General features: G+C 42.1%; 1 long non-coding RNA gene across 1 annotated transcript in view; it reads left to right on the top strand.

Annotated features, from left to right (window-relative positions):
* Positions 1 to 17,510, top strand: part of LOC122422939 — a 63,571-nt gene extending 46,061 nt beyond the window's left edge. The window contains exon 3 of the long non-coding RNA XR_006264032.1: positions 17,095 to 17,510. This is a non-coding gene — a long non-coding RNA (uncharacterized LOC122422939). The remainder of the gene's footprint in view (positions 1 to 17,094) is intronic.
* The last annotated feature ends 3,479 nt before the right edge of the window (positions 17,511 to 20,989 follow it).

Genomic DNA, 20,989 nt, shown 5'->3' with positions numbered 1-20,989 from the left:
TATTTCATTGTGTATCATTTTATATCCAAGATGAAAGAAGTCCTATCTATACTCCTCAGCATCTCTGAGAAGTTTTTAAGACTCACAGCTCTCCTTAGGGTTCCTAGTTGGCTGTTTCTCCACACCTCCTTCCCTCTCACGTGCCTCTCAGTGTGAACAAGGCTCCATTTTCTCTGAGGAGGTCCACCTGGGTCTCATTGGAAAAGACCCTGATGCTGGGAAAAATTGAGGGCAGGAGGAGAAGGGGTTGACAGAGGATGAGAAGGTGGGTTGGCATCATCAACTCAATGGACATGAGTTTGTGCAAACTCAGAGAGATGGTAAAGGACAGAGAAGCCTGGCATGCTGCAGTCCATGGGGTCACAAAGAGTCAGACACTACTGGGCAACTGAACAAACACAATCTGGTACCTCCACTCTCTTTTTCATGCCCCTGGAGCATTAATTTCACTGTTACTGGTAGCTAACTTGTGTTGATCTTCTGAGGAAGGGATGGTGTGGTGGGAGAAGATAGGGTAAAGAGAACACAATAGAAGTCATTTCAACCCAGAACACAAAGCAACCTTAATTTCAGGCATCATTCTCCCTGGCACTTCTGAGCCATTTCGCACAACTGAGAATTTCTCACTGCCTCTTTCCTGCCAGATATCAAGTTTCCTCTCTTTCGTGACCCTTCTTGCTTCTCTTTCTCCCTGTTTCTCAGGCTCTTTACTCATGTATTCACTCCCTTCTTTAAGGTTTCCCCCAGAAATACCAATAAGTTCTCCCCCTCCCGCCAGGCAAATGACAAGGGGACCTTCCTCAACCAAGATAACCATCTTATTATGATGTTTTCATAAAAAGAACTTGGATGGGGAAGATCCTCTGGAGGAGGGCACAGCAACCCACTCATATTCTTGCCTGAAGAATCCCATGGACAGAGGAGCCTGGAGGACTACAGTCCATGGGATCATAAAGAGTTGGACATGACTGAGTGACTAACACTTACATGACTGAGCAACTAATACTTCCATTCCACCCCCCAGATGGACATATGACATTACTCATGGGAGTTCCAGAAGTTCTGTGTAGCAGGAGCTCTGTAGATTTAGTCTAATTGAAAGGAAATTGAGAAAATCTGATTTGAAATTGTGCTTGCATAGCAAACAAACTCTTCTTGACTTAATTGCATATCAGTCAAAGTCCTGCAGAAATCAAAGTTCCACTCAAAGGGCTTAAAAGGAAGAGAATTTAATTAAGGGACTGTCTCTAGAGGTGTGGGCAAGTTAGAGAAGCCAGCAAGGATCCTTGAGGCTCCCGGGACGGGGGAGTGTGGCACCATCTCACCCCCAGGGCTGAAGAAACAAGAGGAGGAAGTGGCGTCTCTGTGCTCCTGATGGCTGGGAAGAGTCAGGAAGAGCTATTGTTTCAGGGGTTACAGGTCCCAAAGATGTACCCTGATCTCTCCTTCCCCTTGCCCTCCGAACTCCTGCAGATGTTTCCCAGGGGCTGAACCCAACCAGAAGTCAGAGGGCAGGGGAGACTCCCAGGCGAAGGAGTCTGCAGGCCCTGAACAGGTCAGGTGGGATTGGGTGATGGCGAATCACCAAAACAGATTGGGTGTTTATTTGGTATAACGTTGAAAACAGAATCTTAGCAAGGTGAAGGATGGCCGGACCACTGCTAGCCACTTTCTAGAAGGCAGAAGTAACTGGAGTCAAGCTTTGTTTCACCCTGACATTTTCCCCTCCTAACACCCTAGTAGCTGTTGTGGAGACAGAGGTTAGGCCTCCCCTCCCTCCCCATTCCTGGGGAAAGGTCTGAGTTCTGGGCAGAGCATGGTGTAAGGGAAGTATTTGAGTGGTATCTACCTTGGTCTTGTGGCCAAGATTCCTATCTCCTTTGCACCACGGATCAGCTCCAAACTCTCTGTATCATAAGAAATAAAGCAATTTTTGAAGCAGAAAACTAAGCTGCAACAGCCAATCCAGAAGTCAAGTTAAGCATTGGGAGAAGTCAGACACGATCAAGGATGTACACTTTTGAACTCTAAATTCTTTTTTATTGCCTCTAAAGTCAAGGTCTCGACCAACCATGACAAGAGTTTACATTCTTCTTGGAAATCAGTGAGGCAAAAACAGATTACCAAAAGCTGGAGAGAAGGATGCAGTGTTGATTCTTTCCTAAGGGCTGAATACTAATTTGAGGGGATGGCTCTGGATCTTTGCAGAGAATGGACTGCAGTATCCGCCCCTGAGGACTGCCAGCCAACCTGGCCCGCTGCCTGGTGCTCCTTCGTCTGGTTGTGTCTGCAACTGCCAAGAGAGTGATGGAAGAATTTCTGCAAGAGGCTTTGTTTCAACCCAACTCCCTAACTGGGTCAAAGACCACCTCGACTCCAGAAGCAATCATAGCATGAGGATATGGCCCTGACCAGCAAGTCTTCAGGGTTTACTGTGGAGTCAGGGAGTGACATGAAATGTGTAAGAGGAGAATACTGTCCTCTGTGAAGTTAACTTTGACATGACCTGAGAAGTGAAAGAGAAAGGTACCCTTGGATGTATTGGGTTGGCCAAAAATTTCCTTTGGATTTTTCCATGGATGGCATGGCAAAACCCAAAGGGAGTTTTTGGCCAACACAATACATGTTGCCCAAGCTCCCCTTCACTTTTTTTTTTTTTTTTTTTTTTTTTTTTCTAGGATAGCCTGCAAAAGAGGTCCTGAGCTGAGTGCTTTAAATTATACACCTCAAACTAAATGTGGAAGATGCATGCTTAAATATCTCTATTTTAAACTAAAAATTTTTTAAATCTCTATTTTACAGGGAGAGAAGATGTGAGGAAACCACTGATTTGCTCAAAGACATACAGCTTGTACATGGTAGAGCTGAAAACCCAGTTTTGTCTGTGTTCAGCACCTTTGCACCTAACAACCACACGACAGAGAATGAGTGTGCCAGGGAGTTTAGAAGGAGGATAGTGAGATGGTATAAAGCATGGATGGTTAAAGTTGTTTCCAGAGTTCTGAATCTGTGATATTATGATTGCTAAGAAATAGATATTTGGTCATTCAGATGACTGAAATTATTTCTCATTACATTTGGCCTTCATCCATAGTTCGTGGTTTACAGTTCCCCAAGACCTCTGTCCTAAGTGCTGAAAGTCATAAAGGTGTCTTTTGTTGTGAAAATGAGCTGGCTTTTGGAAAGCATCTGAGGTCAGGGGCTGGTTGCCAGGAGAACCAACAACATGATTAGAGGATAGGAACTTTGAGTCCCACTTCCTGGAGTTTCAATCAATTGTCAGTGGCCAGTGATTTAGTCAGACTGTCTGTGTGAGAAAGCCTCCATAAAAAATCCAGAAGGACAGGGTTTGGAGAGCTTCTGGATTGGTGCTGGGAGAATGTGCTTCTGACAGGGCCCGGGAAGCCCAGTGCCCTGTCCCCGTACTTGCTTTTTGCCTTGGGCTTTCCAGGTGGCGCTAGTGGTAAAGAAAAGTGAAAGTCGCTCAACTGTGTCTGAATCTTTGAGACCCCCATGGATAGTCCATGGAATTCTCCAGGCCAGAATGACTGGAGTGGGTAGCCTTTCCCTTCTCCAGGAGATCTTCCCAACCCAGGGATTGAACCCAGGTCTCCCGCATTGCGGGCAGATTTTTACCAATTGAGCTATCAGCAAAGCCCTGGTGGTAAAGAATCCACCTGCCAATACAGGAGACCTAAGAGACTCCAGTTTGATCCCTGGGTTCAGTAAGTAAATGTAAGTAATCTAGTAAGTAAAATGTTTCTCTGAGTTCTATGAGCCACTCTAGCAAATTAATTGAACCTGAGGAGGGGAGTCTTAGGAACCTGTGACCTATGGCCAGTCAGTCAGAAATACCAGTATCAGCCTGCGCTTGTGACTGGCATCTGGAACGCGTGTGTCTGTGTGTGGATTTTCCTTTTTGGGGTGGGGGAGGGGGTATGGGGGTCGGAGAAGTCTGGTAGGACAGAACCCTTGCCCTGTGGAATCTGATGCTGTCTCCAGGTAAATAGAGACTAGAATTGTGTTGAATTCTCAGCCCACCAGCTGGTATATAAGGATTACTTGGTGTTGTGTGGGAAGTCTCCCAGTCCCTCCCCTTGGAATTGGGTCCAGGATCCCCAAAAGAGAACTATATACAAGGGTAAATTTGATTAGCCACAACTCTCAGTTGGAAGTGACAGAAACCCAATTCAATTTCTAGCTTAAGCCGGGGGTGGGGGGGGGGGGGCGGGGAACTGACTTAATTAACCTAAAAGTTCAAGGACTGGTGACTGCCAGCATAGAACCACTTAAATGAAGTTTCCAGGAATCATTCATTTACCAATCACCCCCCCCCCCCCCCCCACCCCAAGGGCAGGGAGGTGTTGGCTTTAACTTGCAGGCTGGTTGTGTCTATGTAATAGAGAAGATGAGTCTTGACAGAATCAGATTTACATAATCCTATGGCTCACAACCTCAAACAAATAAATAAGTCTGTCTCCCTGACCATCCATGTGGATCAGTGAAAGACCTGCGGCTCAGCTTGGATCACGTGCCCATCCTGAACCAATCACAGTGTTTGAGGCAAATACAATGTTCTCATTGACCAGCCTAAGTCAGAGGCTCACTCCTAGTAAGCCAGGTAAGATCATACCATCAGCAGCCCCAACTGTTCCCCAAAGAGTTTCCAAAACAGAAGGAGGCTGGGCAGATTTTTTTTTTAAGTAAGCAAATAAAAACAGTGACAAAAATTACTAACTTGTTAACTAAATAAACAGGACAACCGCTAGTTGTGGGAGGCTACATGAACAGGATAAGTTTATGAGAAAAGCTTACTTCATTAAGCAAGAGATGCGTTGTGTTAAAAATAGCTCCCTTGAGCAGAGCTCACTTCTTGAACAAAATAGATGTTTTCCTTATACTCAATATGTAGACCTATACTATGGAATAATGATAATTTCCTTCCCTGAAGCATTTTTCTTTTTTTCCTAGCAGGGAAATCAGGAATCTCCATAGTTATTACTCTGAAACAACAGTCAGTTTAGGAGTTAGAACTATTACAACTCTTTTATAGGAGAAAGAGAGAGAGAAAATGTCTTTATCCAGAGTCAATGCCTGGTAGACTCAATGTAGGCTATCTTTAAATCAGAAACTCTTCCTGACTGAAAAGCATATGATATTTACCTCTGGACTATCTCAAGCTCAACATCCCTCCAGGACTGCTTTTCAAGGAGATCATCTTTCTCTGGCTGGTCAGAGCTCAAGGAATCTTGGAGTAAGAACTTGAGGTTAGTGGATGAACTAGACCAAGGGTCTTTTCCCTTCTCTGTTCTCCTCCCCTCCTCCCTCCAGTCACCTCCAAAATTCAACTTCTAGACTGCTCAAGCAGCATCTCTTTTGTGCTTTCCTCCACTAAAGAATTCTTCTTAGTTTATTGTCCCATTTGTTTATATATGCATTTTTCCCCATTTTTTTCCAGCCCCACTCCCCATCATGGATTGGGGCTTCCCAGGTAGCTAAAAAAAAAACAAAACAAAACAAAAAAAAAAACAAAAAAAAACACTTGCCAGTGTAGGAGACATAAGAGATGCAGATTCGATCCCCAGGTTGGGAAGAGTCCCTGAAGGAGAGCATGGCAACCCACTCCAGTATTCTTGCCTGGAGAATCCCATGGACAGGGGAGCCTGGCAGACTACCATCCCTAGGGTCGCAGAGATGGTGAGGTGACTTAGCATGCACATAATTGACTAGAAGATGAGGCTCATACTTATTTTTGTATCTACTGCAGTTTCTACACTGCCTGGCATATACTAGGCACTCAGTAAATGTGGCTGAGTGAATGAGAGCTTGACTGTTAACTTATAAAGTAGTGATCTTCTGGTTTGTTAAGGGATGGTGAGTATATACTACACTGAATCTCATACTAGAGTGTGGAAAAGTAGTAACAGTATCAAATGTTTAAGGAACATAGTGAGATGTATAGCTTAAGATGAGTGTTAGGGTCCAGCAGACCTGGGTTCTACTACTGGCTGTTCTGGTTATTATTTCTGCATAAGAGTCACCCCAACTCTAACCTAGCAGCCAGTAGTTCTCACTCAGAGTCTCATATATTTGCAGTCGATCTTGAGCTGCAGGTAACTGAAGGTTTGGCTGTGCTGGAAATTTATGTTTTTACTGAAGTATAGTTAATTTACAATGTTGTGTTAGTTTCAAGTATATAGCAAAGTGATTCAGTCATATATATGTGTGTGTATATGCATGTATTCTTTTTCAGATTTCCATTATAGATTATTATAAGATGTTCAGTAGCAGTAGGCCCTTGTTGGTTTTCTGTGTTATGTTAGTAGTGTGTATATATTGGACAAGGAAATGGCAACCTACTCAAGTATTCTTGCCTAGGAAATCCCACAGACAGAAGAGCCTAGCAGGCTATAGTCCATGGGGTCTCAGAAGAGTTGGACACGGCTTAGCAACTCAACAACAACAACAAATGTGTATATATAAATTTCAAACTGCTAATTTATCTCTAATCCTCCCCACACCCCCTTTGGTAACCATAAGTTTGTTTCTATGTCTTTTGGATCTGTGAGTTTATTTGTTTTGTAAAGAAGTTTATTTGTATCATTTTTTAAGATTCCACATATAAGTGATATATATTTGTCTTTCTCTGTCTTTTGTCCATCCATGTTGCTGCAAATGGCATTATTTCATTCTTTTTATGGCTGAGTAATATTTAATTGACCACCTGACCTGCCTCTTGAGAAATCTGTATGCAGGTCAGGAAGCAACAGTTAGAACCAGATATGGAACAACAGGCCAGTTCCAAATAGGAAAATGAGTACGTCAAGGCTGTATATTGTCACCCTGATTATTTAACTTATATGCAGAGTACATCATGAGAAACGCTGGGCTGGAAGAAGCACAAGCTGGAATCAAGATTGCCGGGAGAAATATCAACAACATCAGATATGCAGATGACACCACCCTTATGGCAGAAAGTGAAGAGGAACTAAAAAGCCTCTTGATGAAAGTGAAAGAGGAGAGTAAAAAAGTTGGCTTAAAGCTTAACATTCAGAAAACTAAGATCATGGCATCTGGTCCCATCACTTCATGGGAAATAGATGGGGAGACAATGGGAACAGTGTCAGACTTTATTTTTTTGGGCTCCAAAATCACTGCAGATGGTGACTGCAGCCATGAAATTAAAAGACGCTTACTCCTTGGAAGGAAAGTTATGACCAACCTAGACAGCATATTAAAAAGCAGAGACATTACTTTGCCAACAAAAGTCCGTCTGGTCAAGGCTATAGTTTTTCCAGTGGTCATGTATGGATATGAGAGTTAGACTGTGAAGAATGCTGAGTGCCGAAGAATTGATGCTTTTGAACTGCAGTGTTGGAGAAGACTCTTGAGAGTCCCTTGGACTGCAAGGAGATCCAACCAGCCCATCCTAAAGATAAGTCCTGGGTGTTCATTGGAAGGAGTGATGCTGAAGCTGAAACTCCAGTACTTTGGCCACCTCATGCGAAAAGTTGACTCATTGGAAAAGACCCTGATCCTGCGATGGATTGTGGGCAGGAGGAGAAGGGAATGACACAGGATGAGATGGTTGGATGGTATCACCGACTTGTTGGACATGGGTTTGAGTAAACTCTGAGAGTTGGTGATAGACAGGGAGGCCTGGCGTGCTGTGATTCATGGGGTCGCAAAGAGTCGGACATGACTGAGCGACTGAACTGAACTGAATATTTCATTGTGTGTATATATATATATATATATATGGACAGGCACCACAAAAAGAGCCAGGCAGAAGCTGTGTGACCTGTTCTGACCCAGCCTCAGAAGTTACACAGTGTCACTTCCATGGATTCTGTTTCTTAAAAGTGAGTCACTAAGGCCAGCCCAGTTTCCAGGGAAGGAGACCTACCTCTCAATGAGAGAAATGTGAAAAAACTTGTGGACAGGTTTAAATCCACTAACCTAGCTTTTCCACTTATTGGAGTAGCCTGGAGGGAAATTAGTCATTTGGGTTTCTCCATCTATAAAATAAGATCCTTGTGAAGATTTAAATAAGATGATGTATTCAAAACACTTATCTCACAGCTCTCAAATGTTCCTGTATTATTGAGAGAGACTATATGGAGGAAGCCCTTTAAAGTCAAGAAAACAGTATCCAATAATTACATTACCCTGAAACTTGGAGAAAGGTTATTACTCTTATGTTTTTCTGTAAGAGTTCCTTGTGGGACACCAAGACCTCATGGGACAATAATTTTAAAAACATTAAATTCTAACATTTTTATACATACAGTCATTCCAGGTTCCAATCAAATGACTAAAGTTCCACATGTGAACTTTATTTGTTTATAAATGAAAAGTGGTTTCCACATGTGTGCATGTATATCCATTTATTATGCTAAGAATATGCAACTTTGTGTTCTGAAGAGATACAAGAAAAAAAGCAGAAAAAAAAGTCTATCATCAAATGATATGACTTTACGTTACGCAAAATAGCAGAAAGAGACTGATGGTTGATCTTGCTTTGACATGAAAGCAAGAACTTTAAAGACTAACAGAGCCTTTCTCGAACACACTGATTTAGTTTCCTCTTGGCTTTGAGCCTGTAGGATCGTCATCTCTTCTGTCTAGAAGGCCTCATTCCGTTTCTCTGGCTGTAATCTATTCATTTATCACCTTCTTGGAAGCCAGTGAACAAAAGAAACAGTTGCCTGTGGAAGCTGGGGAGAGAAAATCTCTCTTTCCTGTTGCTAAGGGAGAGATCTTTGCTAATGATCATTATCTTGTTTCTCTCTGTTAGATCATTCTCATCTTTCTCATCTTGGGCAGGGAGGAATGTGCCCTCCACCCTGGGTCTTCTAGCCTCCTTACTATCTTTCTCATTCTCCTACTGCTCCCTTGTAACACAATCCTGCATGACAGTCTCATTTGGTGCGATGTCCTGGGCATGCAAAGATAGGAGGGAAAAATCCAGCTCCAAAAGTAATGACCTGGCATTTGTAAAGAAAGAAGGTAATACCATCCAGTCAGTGCTGACTGTTAATGAGGCTTAAATTAATTGACCAACAACCAGACTCTATTTTCAGCTCTCCTGGAAACATTCCTTGTCTTTGCCATCTTCCCTGAATCCCCAAGTATTGTTTTCTCTTCCAGGAACACTGTTTCTTCCCTGGCCTAATGTTCCTCTTGGTGGACTGAAAAGCCACTCAATTATTTGAGAGGCAAAACACTCTTCCTTCCTGCCCCTACTTCCTAACAAAAAATTTCCTTCCATAGGACATTTCCTTCTCAGATATAGTTTGATTATCTGAGGGTATCCTGATGGATACATCTGTATTCAGTTCAGTTCAGTTCAGTCACTCAGTCGTGTCCAACTCTTTGCAACCCCATGGACTGCAGCACGCCAGGCTTCCCTGTCCATCACCAACTCGCAGAGTGTACCCAAACTCATGTCCATTGAGTCAATGATGCCATTGAACCATCTCATCCTCTGTCGTCCCCTTGTCCTGCCTTCAATCTTTCCCTGCATCAGGGTCTTTTCCAATGAGTCAGCTCTTCGCATGAGGTGGCCAAAGTATTGGAGTTTCAGCTTCAGCATCAGTCCTTCCAATGAATATTCAGGACTGATTGCCTTTAGGATGGACTGGTGCGATCTCCTTGCAATCCAAGGGACTCTCAAGAGTCTTCTCCAACACCACAATTCAAAAGCATCAATTCTTTGGTACTCAGTTTTCTTTATAGTCCCAACTCTCACATCCACACATGACTACTGGAAAAACCATAGCCTTGACTAGGTGGACCTATGTTGGCAAAGTAATGTCTCTGCTTTTTCATATGCTGTCTAGGTTGGTCATAACTTTCCTTCCAAGGAGTAAGCGTCTTTTAATTTCATGGCTGCAGTCACCATCTGCAGTGATTGTGGAGCCCCTCAAAATAAAGTCAGCCACTGTTTCCACTGTTTCCCCATCTGTTTGCCGTGAATCGATGGGACCAGGTGGCATGATCTTAGTTTTCTGAATGTTGAGCTTTAAGCCAACTTTTTCACTCTCCTCTTTCACTTTCATCAAGAGGCTCCTTAGGTCTTCACTTTCTGCCATAAGGGTGGTGTCATCTGCATATCTGAGGTTATTGATATTTTTCCTGGCAATCTTGATTCCAGCTTGTGCTTCCTCCAGCCCAGCATTTCTCATGATGTACTCTGCATATAAGTTAAATAAGCAGGGTGACAATATACAGCCTTGATATACTCCTTTTCCTATTTGGAACCGGTCTGTTGTTCCATATCTGGTTCTAACTGTTGCTTCCTGACCTGCATACAGTTTTCTCAAGAGGCAGGTCAGGTGGTCTGGAATTCCCAACTCTTTCAGAATTTCCCACAGTTTGTTGCGATCCACACCAAAGGCTTTGGCATAGCCAATCTGTATATCTCTGGCTTAAGGGACTCTGTAGTACTGCTTTAGTGAGATGGTATGTTAACATGATTGGTTTATCTGATAAATCTGAGACTCATTATTTGCAAAGTTGTCAGATAATGGACTCAGAAGAATCAAGACTCTAAATAGTACTACAGGATAGGACTGGAGATTGTGGACACTGATGACTTTAGAAAGAGGTTCTGCAAAGAGATAAGGGATCACCATGCACAATTTGGGATATTGCAAGAGAACATCAGCGCAGGAATAGATCTTAGAAATCATAGAAGGAAAGTGTTGATATATGCCTTTCCGCTAGCCAGTGTCTCCAGTGTGTTTGCTTCTTTAATTGTGGTATATATATCTCACAAAATTCACCACCTTAACCATTTTTAACTGTACAGTTTAGTCATATCAACTATATTTACATTGCTATGCAACAGTTTTCTAGAATGTCTCTGTGCAACAGATTTCCAGAACATCTCATCCTAAAAACCTGAAACTCTGTATCTATTAGACAACTGCCAGATCCACCACCACCCCATTCCCAAATATTGCCTGGTAACCACCCTTCTACTTTCTATTTCTATGAATTTGTCTACTCTAAGTGGAATCATACAGTATTTGTCATTATGTGACTGGCTTATTTCACTTCACATAAGGTCTTCAAGATTCACCCATGCTGTAGCATTTCTTGTGACAAGATTTCTTTCCTTTTTAAGACTAAACAATATTCCATTGCATGTATATGCCACATTTTGTTTATCTGTTCATCCATTAATGGGTGTTGGTACTGCTTCTACTTCTTGGCTATTGTGAACAGAGCTGATACGTGCATGGATGTGCAAACATCTCTTTGAGACCCTGCTTTCAATTCTTTTGGAATTCTTTTGGATTTGTACCTAGATTGCTGAAGCATATAATAGTTCTATGCTAAATGTTTTAAGGAACCACTACTGTTTACCAGCCGCACAATTCTACAATCCCACCAACTGTGTACAAGTGTTCCAACCTCTGCACATCTTCACCAACACTTTCTATTTCTGTTTTTCAGTTGTAGCCATCCTAATATGTGTGAGGTGATATTTCATTGTAGTTTTGATTTGCGTTTCTCTAATGATTAGTGATATTGAGCATCTTTTATATGCTTGTTGGTCATTTGTATATTATCTTTGTAAAAATGTCTCTTTAAGTCCTTTATTTTTTAAAGAGTTATTTGTTGTTGTTATTGTTGTCGTTGAGTTATAAGAGTTCTTTATATTAACTCCTTATTAGATGTATTATTTGCAAATATTTTCTCCCATTCTCTAGATTGCCTTTTTAACTGTATCCTTTGATGCACAGGAGTTTTAAAGTTTGATGTAGTCCCATTTGTCTGTTTTTTATTTTGTTGCTTGTGTTTTTGATATCACATCCAAGAAATCATTGCCAAATACATTGTTAGGAAGACTTTCCCCTATATTCCCAAATTCTTCTGGGAGTTTTATAGTTTGGGGTAATACATTTATTTTTTATTTATTTATTTGGCTGTCAGGTCTTAGTTGCAGCAGGCAGGACCTTCGTTGCATCATGCGGGATCTTTCTTCGCAGCTCTTGGACTCTCTAGTTATGGCATGCGGGCTCAGTAGTTACAGCACAAAGGCTCTCTAGTTGTGGCACATGGGTTCAGCTGCCCCATGGCATGTGGGATCTTAGTTCCCCAACTAGGAATCGAACCTGCATCCCCTGTGTTGCAAGGCGGATTCTTAACCACTAGACCACCAGGGGAGTCCCTAGGATATTACATTTAGGTCTTTAATCCATTTTGAATTTACTTTTGTATATGGTATAAGATGATGCTTCAACATCATTCTTTTGTGTGTGGATATCCAGTTTTCCCAGCATCATTTGTTGAAGAGACAGTTTCTCATTGAGGGTTCTTGATATCTTTGTCAAAGATCATTTGACCATATGCAAGGACTTATTCCTGCCCTAGAGTTCATTTTTTTAATTCACTGAGGTGTCTACCCTGATTATGTGACTTCGTTGCTCAGTTCAGTCACTCAGTTGTGTCCGACTTTTTGTGATCTCATGGACTGCAGCACACCAGACTTCCCTGTCCATCACCAACTCCTGGAGCTTGCTCAAACTCACGTCCATTGAATCAGTGTTGCCATCCAACCATCTCATCTTCTGTCATCCCCTTCTCCTCCTGCCTTCATTTTTGCATAGACTTCTTTGTATAGAGACTAAATAGATGCATGGCCTCTTGTATCAGTCTACCCTGAGTATAAGTACTCTATTATTTACTAAGTGTGTGATGCTAGACAATTTACCTTTCTGTGCCTCACGTCTTTATCTGTAAAATAGAGATAATGGTAGTACCCCCCTCAGGATGGGATTGTGAAAATTAAATAAAATAAAGCCTGCAAGAAAATGCCTGATACATAGAAACTACTCAATAAATCTTAGCTATTATTATCTCTTACATTTGCTTCTCTCATAGTTTTACTAGAACACATTCAACACAGTTATAGTTTCCTAAGGATCTTCAGATCATAGCAATGCCCTCAATTCTAGATCCAATACTATTCATGCCTACTGTGCATTTTCATGATACACCAACAGGGGCTTTTTTTTTTTTTTGGCTCACTGTGTGGCATGTGGAATCTAATTCCCCAACTGGGGATCAAACACATGCTCCCCTGCAGTGGAAGCGTGGAGTCTTAACCACTGGATACCCAAGGAAGTCCCTTTCTTTCTTGTATTATTTTTTATTTTTTGGTGTGCCACACAACATGTGGGATCTTAGTTCCCCAACCAAAGATCAAACCCACACCCCCCTGCATTGAAAGCCTGAAGTCTTAACCACTGGACTACCAGGGAAGTCTCTATTTTTGTTTTTTGTGAATTCCACAGGACCACTTTTCTTGCAGCCTTCTACCTGTCCCATACTTGCCCTGAATATAGGAAATAAAGAATGATCAATATTGGAAAAATATAAAAGAAGGTAAAGGTCTCTGTAGCTTCTTAAAGTTGGTGTTCAGTATGTATTGATCCATGTGCCTAAAATAGATCTGAGAAGGATCAGAGACTTTTCTTCCTATTCTGTGTCCACTGTGAAGTGACGGAGGTGAGGTCGCAGGTGGGAGGGGTAGAGGGGAACCGAAGCCCTTTGGTACAGCTGAGCTTGAGATTGGCAGGAAGCTGCTACAGAAGTCTGCCTGGTTGTTAGAAAGCTGCACTGGCCTCCTTACCTCACCGATGACTGCTGCGTGCGTATGGATGGAGCGAACTTAGGTTAAATGAACGTACTAACCGTGCTAGCAGCGAAACAAGTCAGAGCAGCCAGGGATGTCGCGTAAACCTAAGCAAAGGTGACAGTTAACGCTGGTTCGGTCCCATGTGGTTTGGCACAGCTGGAGTTAACTGAGTCTCTGTACCTTCCGTTCTTTTCAGATTAATTCTTTCTGTTAGAACCAATGTGCTTTCCATTATCTTTTGATCTCGTTCCCTTTCCATATTGAAAGATCTCTGAAAAGCGAGAGGTATAAATGTTGTTTATAAAAATTTTTCTTGTCCCAATATCAATGTACATTAACCAGCTCTGCTTTTGATATCACTGTCAACTAATCTCAATATTAGAAAACTCAGTTTTAATTAAATTGATAGCTATCTTTGATTTACATTATTTCATCCTACAAGTCAAAGTGTCAAAAGTAGATATTAAACATTAAGAAAAACTCTTTTTCTTATTATACTTATTACAATACATATCAGTATGTGATTATCAAATATATTAGAAGGTTAATAGTTTTTTAAATGGAGGCGGAAATGGAAGCCCACTCCTGTATTCTTGCCTGGAGAATTCCATGGACAGGGCAGCCTGGCAGGCTACAGTCCATGGGGTTGCAAAGAGTCAGACATGACTGAGCACACAGGACAGGACTTTTTTTACAACCTTGGAACGTAATGATTGCGTTGTCAGAGAAAACTTTCATGGGTATTTTAAAAGGCTCTAACTATAATTGAATATTGTTTTTGAAATGGGTAAAACTTCCAGATTATTCTAGAGACTAGCAAGATAAGATGTTTTCTTCACTTTTCAAAAGTTTTTCTTATAGAAATTAAGAATGTATATCCTTTATGAGAACTTTGAGAAAGTCATGTTTAATATCTCATTTAAAGGGAGCCTTGGAACTGGTTGGTTCCACAAATTTTTTTTTTTTTAATATTTGTTTATTTATTTGGTTCCACTGGGTCTGAGTTTCGACATGCAAATTCTTAGTTGCAGTATGTGGGATCTAGTTCCCTGACCAGGGATCGAACCTGTACCCACTGCCTTGGCAGTGTGGAGTCTTAGCCTCTGGACCACCAGGGAAGTCCCCACAAATTCTTTTAGTCATAATGTATACCCTTCTCAGCATATCCCCATCCTTCATCACTAATATATACTGGAGGTAGTTTTTCAAACTCCTGCTTTTTTTGTCCGCATCAAAAGCCTCTGTCCCCAGATAAAAGCCGGTGAGATGAAATGGAATGTGAAACCAGCTTGAACTGTGCCTCTCATGAACTCTGTGACTTTGGACAATTACTTCATCTCTCTGACCTTTTATTTCCTCCTTCGTGGGATGACTCAAACTTTGTGAAGTTTGTTGTGAGGATTAAATAAAATAATACAGAGTGCTTACTAAGTCTATGTTCTTATTATGAGCATCTCCTCATTAAATTCAGTGCCTCTGATGTCTATGTCAGTCTGATGAAAGGCTTGTGAATGCATTCCTCTGTATTTTCAACATTTTCTTTTGCTCCTTTATTGCTCACCTACTATGGACCAGATACAATGATAGCTTCTGGTGATCCATGAATGAATAAGAGACAGACAATTCAAGATGCCCTTAGAGCAATAAATTAGGAGTTTGGGATTAACATATATGTACTACTATGTATGAAATAGGTAAACAACAAGGATTGTACAGCACAGGGAACTACACTCAATATCTTGTAATAACCTATAATGGAAAGGAATCTGAAAAAGTATAATATATACACATATATATATACACACACACACACATGCACACACATAACTGAATCACTTTGCTGTACACTTGAAACTGACACAAAATTGTATATTAACTGTACCTCAATTTTAAAAAAGTGCCCTCAGAGCCTCCCAGCTGGTGCTAGTAGTAAAGAACCTGCCTGCCAATGAAGGAGTCATGAGACGTGTGTTTGATCTCTTGGAGGATCTTCCCAACCCACTCCAGTATTCTTGCCTGAAGAATCCCATGGACCGAGGAGCCTGGAGGGCTACAGTCCATAGGGTCGCAAAGAGTCAGACACGACTGAAGCAATTTAGCACACACATACCCTCAGAGCAGTAGAGGAGACAAATAAGTGCTATAAAAGCCCCAGAATGGAAAGCCAGAGGGTGAAAGAATTTTTTTTTAAAAGAGAAAATGCTTGAGCTGCACATAAAGGGGAGAGATTGGGCAGCTCATGGTGTCTCCTTGGGCCTCTTCCTTATGAAGAGAGTGCCCAAGTTATCCAGGAATTTCTGGGCTGCAGTTGAAACCCTGCCTTATTCTGGTGGCCCCCTTTCTCTGAAAACCTTCTGTAAGGTTGCTCAGCGGTAAAGAATCTGCCGGCAGTGCAGAAGACCTGGGTTTGATCCCTGAATTGGGAAGATCCCCTGGAGAAGGGCATGGCAACCCACTCCAGTATTCTTGCCTGGAGAATCCCATGGACAGAGGAGCCTGGTGGGCTACAGTCCATGGGGTCACAAAGAGTTGGACGTGACTGAGCATGAGCACCTCTGTAATAGGACTGCAACACAGAAAGGAGAAGTTTCTCCCCTTCATGGGGAAATAAAGAAAACTTGTCATTCTCTCCATACATTTCTCCATTCGTTTAAGTGTGAAACAAACATTCATGTCAATGAAGTACTAGGCCCTGTGCTAGATGCTGGGAATTTAAAGAGACAAGAAACTCAGTCTAGAGAGAGAGAGAAGTGAGGTTGTTGCTCATCGTGTGCAACTCTTTGCAATCCTGTGGACTGTAGCTTCCCAGGCTCCTCTGTCCATGGAATTTTCCTGGCAAGAGTACTGGAGTGGCTTGCCATTTCCTTCTCCAGGGAATCTTCCCGACCTGGGATTCAAATCTGGGTCTCCCACATCTCAGGCAGATGCTTTACCCTCTGAGCCAGAGAGAGAGAGAAAGTCAAAACGTTAGTCTGTTTATAAGAGCTCTATTGGAAGTGTACTCGGGGGCAGGGGGAGCAGTGCTGGTGTGACCAGTTTTCCCAGTTTATCTGCTACTGTCCCCATTTTGGCACTAAAAGTCCCACATCCTAAGAAACTGCTCAATCCTGGACAAACCGGGACAATTGGTCAACCAAGCTCCTAGCCACAGAATAGGGCCCCCTGATGCAGCCTGGGGTAGGGCTGGGAGTATAGTCGTGTTAGAATTTGATGTTCAAGCATAAACTTAATGAAATACTAGATGAACGAGAACAGGGAACATTTGTGAAGGGAATGAATTTAGCACGTGGGAACCAGATGATGCTGAATTATGCTTAGGAAAATCCCGGCAATGTGCCCGGAGTTCATGTGAAACCATCCCCAGCATGTTTACTAACCACAGAGTTTATTTTTTAAGCTGAATCTGATAGCAAAATCTAAGTTTCCTGATTTCTTTTTTCCAGTTGCTCGTGCCCTGTGAGTGCCAAGTCAGTTCAGTCCTATTCAACTCTTTGTGAGCCCATGGACTGTAGCCCTCCAGACTCCTCTGTCCATGGGACTCTCCAGGCAAGAACACTGGGACTGGGTTGCCATGCCCTCCTCCAGGGGTCTTCCTGACCCAGGGATCGAACCTGCATCTCCTGCAGCTCCTGCATCAGGCAGATTCTTCACCGCTGAGCCACTGGGGGCAGAACTTCATAAATTCAAGCCCGCTGTTTGTTCATCCCTGTGCCTCTCTCTGCTCCCCTCATCCAATTTGTGCTCCCATAAAACGCAATGTTCACATCTCACTTCTCAGCAAAAATATGAGATGTGTTGAGTGAATTCACATTAATAATATTTTAGCTAACAACACTTCGAAGAGCTCTACAGACCATTTACCAAGGAAACTAAATTATTTCGAATGCTTGTGTCAAAATAAATGAACCAAGGCTTTTCTGATGTAGCAGCCTAACATTTTATTGTGGGTATAAACACAGCTCCCCCCTCTCCAAAATTCAGCAATCCTTTATTAGGTTCTTTCTTCATTAGGGTGAAGAAAACATGTCCTCCTATGGATTTTTCCATAACTTCTAGTGGTGGAATAGGGCATCTGTTTCCTAAAGTAATTTAAACTAACATGAAACGCTTTTCTAATAATAAAAAAGTGTCTTAAGAATAACTTAGAATTATTGCAGATGATAAGCAGAATTTATTAAGGTTATAAGTCAAAGAGAAATGTTGTGTTGTTGTTATAATTAAAGAAAAAACCTTTAGAGGTTAATCTTTTCCCCCATATTTTGGCTTAGCAATTGAGTTCGGGTTTTTTTTTCCTCTCCTAATAGGTTCTCTTTGGTTCCAAGGTATTCCCAGCTGCTGAGAGTCACAAATTCTGCCTGAATAGCAGGGTGACCTTTTCAGAGAGCAGCCAATGTTTGTAAGCTCAAGTACAAAGAAAATCAAGTTTACTGACTCTATGCTAGAGGAAGAAGAAAGCTCATTCAAACCAGCCCTCTCTCACCCACTACTCCCATCCCTACCAGAGTCCCCCAACTCCTTCCTCTTCATCCTGCCTGACCTTACTGGACCAGTAGAGTGGCCAGCTACAGGGATGCCATAATTCACTCAGGCTCTTTGATGTCTTTAAAATTCTGTCTCAGTTTCCGCTTGTCTTTTTCGGGCAAAGAAGCAGCATCTGGCCTCTCCACTCTATGGGATGTGGCTGTCTGCTCCTGGGAAGGAGGATCAAGAGGTAGCCATCCTCGGTTAGGAAGGCAGGTGACCTGGGTTATGCCTGCCTACTGCCAGCCTCCCAGGTTACTTTTGGTCTGTATCTGACCAGATGTCCTCAATTCCCTAGGCCTGAATACACTTAACCTTGCTTCTCCAAACTGCTTTGCATTCCTCACCCACCCCCAGATCCTCTCCATTCTCAGCTCTTAAAAAAAAAAAAGAAAAAGAAATCACAGACACTGCAGTTATCACACATCTTCTGACTGTTCATCACAGCTTTGCATGCTCCTTTCAAATCATCTCTTCCTTTCTTCCCCTTCTTTTTAACCTCCCAATTCTGCTTTTTGGCAAACAACCAAAGAAGATTTCTCTGTGCAACTTAAAAGAAATATTACAAGACAAACCTTCTCCTGGTAGAGAGCAATGGAATGATTTGCATATATAATCTCTTCCTGTGTCTCCTGCTAGCTAGCATGGGCCTTTTCGTCTCCAATCCTCATGGTCTAACAAAAGAATAAATTACAGCACTACTGATGGAACATTAAACCGACAGTCTTCTGAGGCACTGGGAGTTTTAATGGAAACCAAAGAAAAGTCAAGATTAGACAATTTCTTTTAAATGTATTTCTTTTTTCCTATATGCCCTCTCACGTATTATCAATTTTCTGACCTTCTTATTATTCAGTTTCCTAGCTGCCAAATAACACATCTAAAGCTGCTTTTGAGCCAATCTCTCATCAATGGAACTGTACTTGTTGTTAGAGAATTAAGGTATTGGCAAATTGGTTACAAGGTGTTTAGGCTTATAATTTAAAGGTTTAGTTAAATTAATAAATGATAGCAATTTCAAGGACTGAATGGATTCCCTTAATATTTTGCCTCCTTCCGATTTCGTTGAGATGGGAAAACTGAAAATAAAGGTGTCTATATAGTGCCATCTAGTGGCAGAGATGTTTAAAAGCTGTGGAGAAGGAAATGGCAACCCACTCCAGTTTTCTTGCCTGGAGAATTCCATGGACCTAGGAGCCTGGAGTTGGTGATGGACAGGGAGGCCTGGCGTGCTGCGATTCATGGGGTCGCAAAGAGTCGGACACGACTGAGCAACTAACACACACTTTCACTGAGGGACTGATTAAATGAACCTAGAAAACTGCTGCTATTAATATTAGGGTCTGATTTTTAGAATCTCCAGGCTTGATTCTAGTTTTGTTTTACCTTCTATCAGTCAGTTCAGTTCAGTTGCTCAGTCGTGTCCGACTCTTTGCGATTCCATGAATAGCAGCACGCCAGGCCTCCCTGTCCATCACCAACTCCTAGAGTTTACTCAAACTCATGTCCATCAAGTTGGTGATGCCATCCAGCCATCTCATCCTCTGTCGTCCCCTCCTCCTCCTGCCCCCAATCCCTCCCAGCATCAGGGTCTTTTCCAATGAGACAGCTCTTCACATGAGGTGGCCAAAGTACTGGAGTTTCAGCTTCAGCATCAGTCCTTCCAATGAACACCCAGGACTGATCTCCTTTAGGATGGACTGGTTGGATCTCCTTGCAGTCCAAGGGACTCTCAAGAGTCTTCTTCAACACCACAGTTCAAAAGCATCAATTCTTCGGTGCTCAGCTTTCTTCACAGTCCAACTCTCACATCCATACATGACCACTGGAAAAACCATAGCCTTGACCAGACGGACCTTTGTTTGCAAAGTAATGTCTCTGCTTTTTAATATGCTATCTAGGTTGGTCATAACTTTCCTTCCAAGGAGTAAGCGTCTTTTAATTTCATGGCTGCAGTCACCATCTGCAGTGATTTTGGAGCCCCAAAAATAAAGTCTGACACTGTTTCCACTGTTTCCCCATCTATCTGCCATGAAGTGATGGGACCAGATGCCATCATCTTAGTTTTCTGAATGTTGAGTTTTAAGCCAACTTTTTCACTCTCTTCTTTCACTTTCATCAAGAGGCTCTTTAGTTCCTCTTCACTTTCTGCCATAAGGATGGTGTCATCTGCATATCTGAGGTTATTGATATTTCTCCCGGCAATCTTGATTCCAGCTTGTGCTTCTTCCAGCCCAGCGTTTCTCATGATGTACTCTGCATATAAGTTAAATAAGCAGGGTGACAATATACAGCCTTGACACACTCCTTTTCCTATTTGGAACCAGTCTGTTGTTCCATGTCCAGTTCTAACTGTTGCTTCCTGACCTGCATACAGATTTCTCAAGAGGCAGGTCAGGTGGCCTGGTATTCCCATCTCCTTCAGAATTTTCCACAGTTTATTGTGATCCACACAGTCAAAGGCTTTGGCATAATCAATAAAGCAGAAATAGATGTTTTTCTGGAACTCTCTTGCTTTTTTGATGATCCAGCGGATATTGGCAATTTGATCTCTGGTTCCTCTGCCTTTTCTAAAACCAGCTTGAACATCTGGAAATTCACGGTTCACGTATTACCTTCTATGGGGATATCCAATCATGGGGACCCTTTTTGGTGTCATTGAGAAAGTTTTAATCTGCTTAGTGGAGAGCCAGAAAAACTGTGAAAATCCTGAAGAATTGCTGCTGCATTGCTGTTTTAAATTTAAACTTTATTGCCACTTCACTTCTGATTGTAAAACAAATTCTGCTGAAAAGAGAAAAATGTTAATAATCTAAG

Source organism: Cervus canadensis, chromosome 20, assembly GCF_019320065.1.
Source record: "Cervus canadensis isolate Bull #8, Minnesota chromosome 20, ASM1932006v1, whole genome shotgun sequence".
Lineage (NCBI taxonomy): Eukaryota > Metazoa > Chordata > Mammalia > Artiodactyla > Cervidae > Cervus > Cervus canadensis.
Note: the sequence above shows the minus strand (reverse complement) of the source record. Positions and strands in the feature narration are given on the sequence as shown.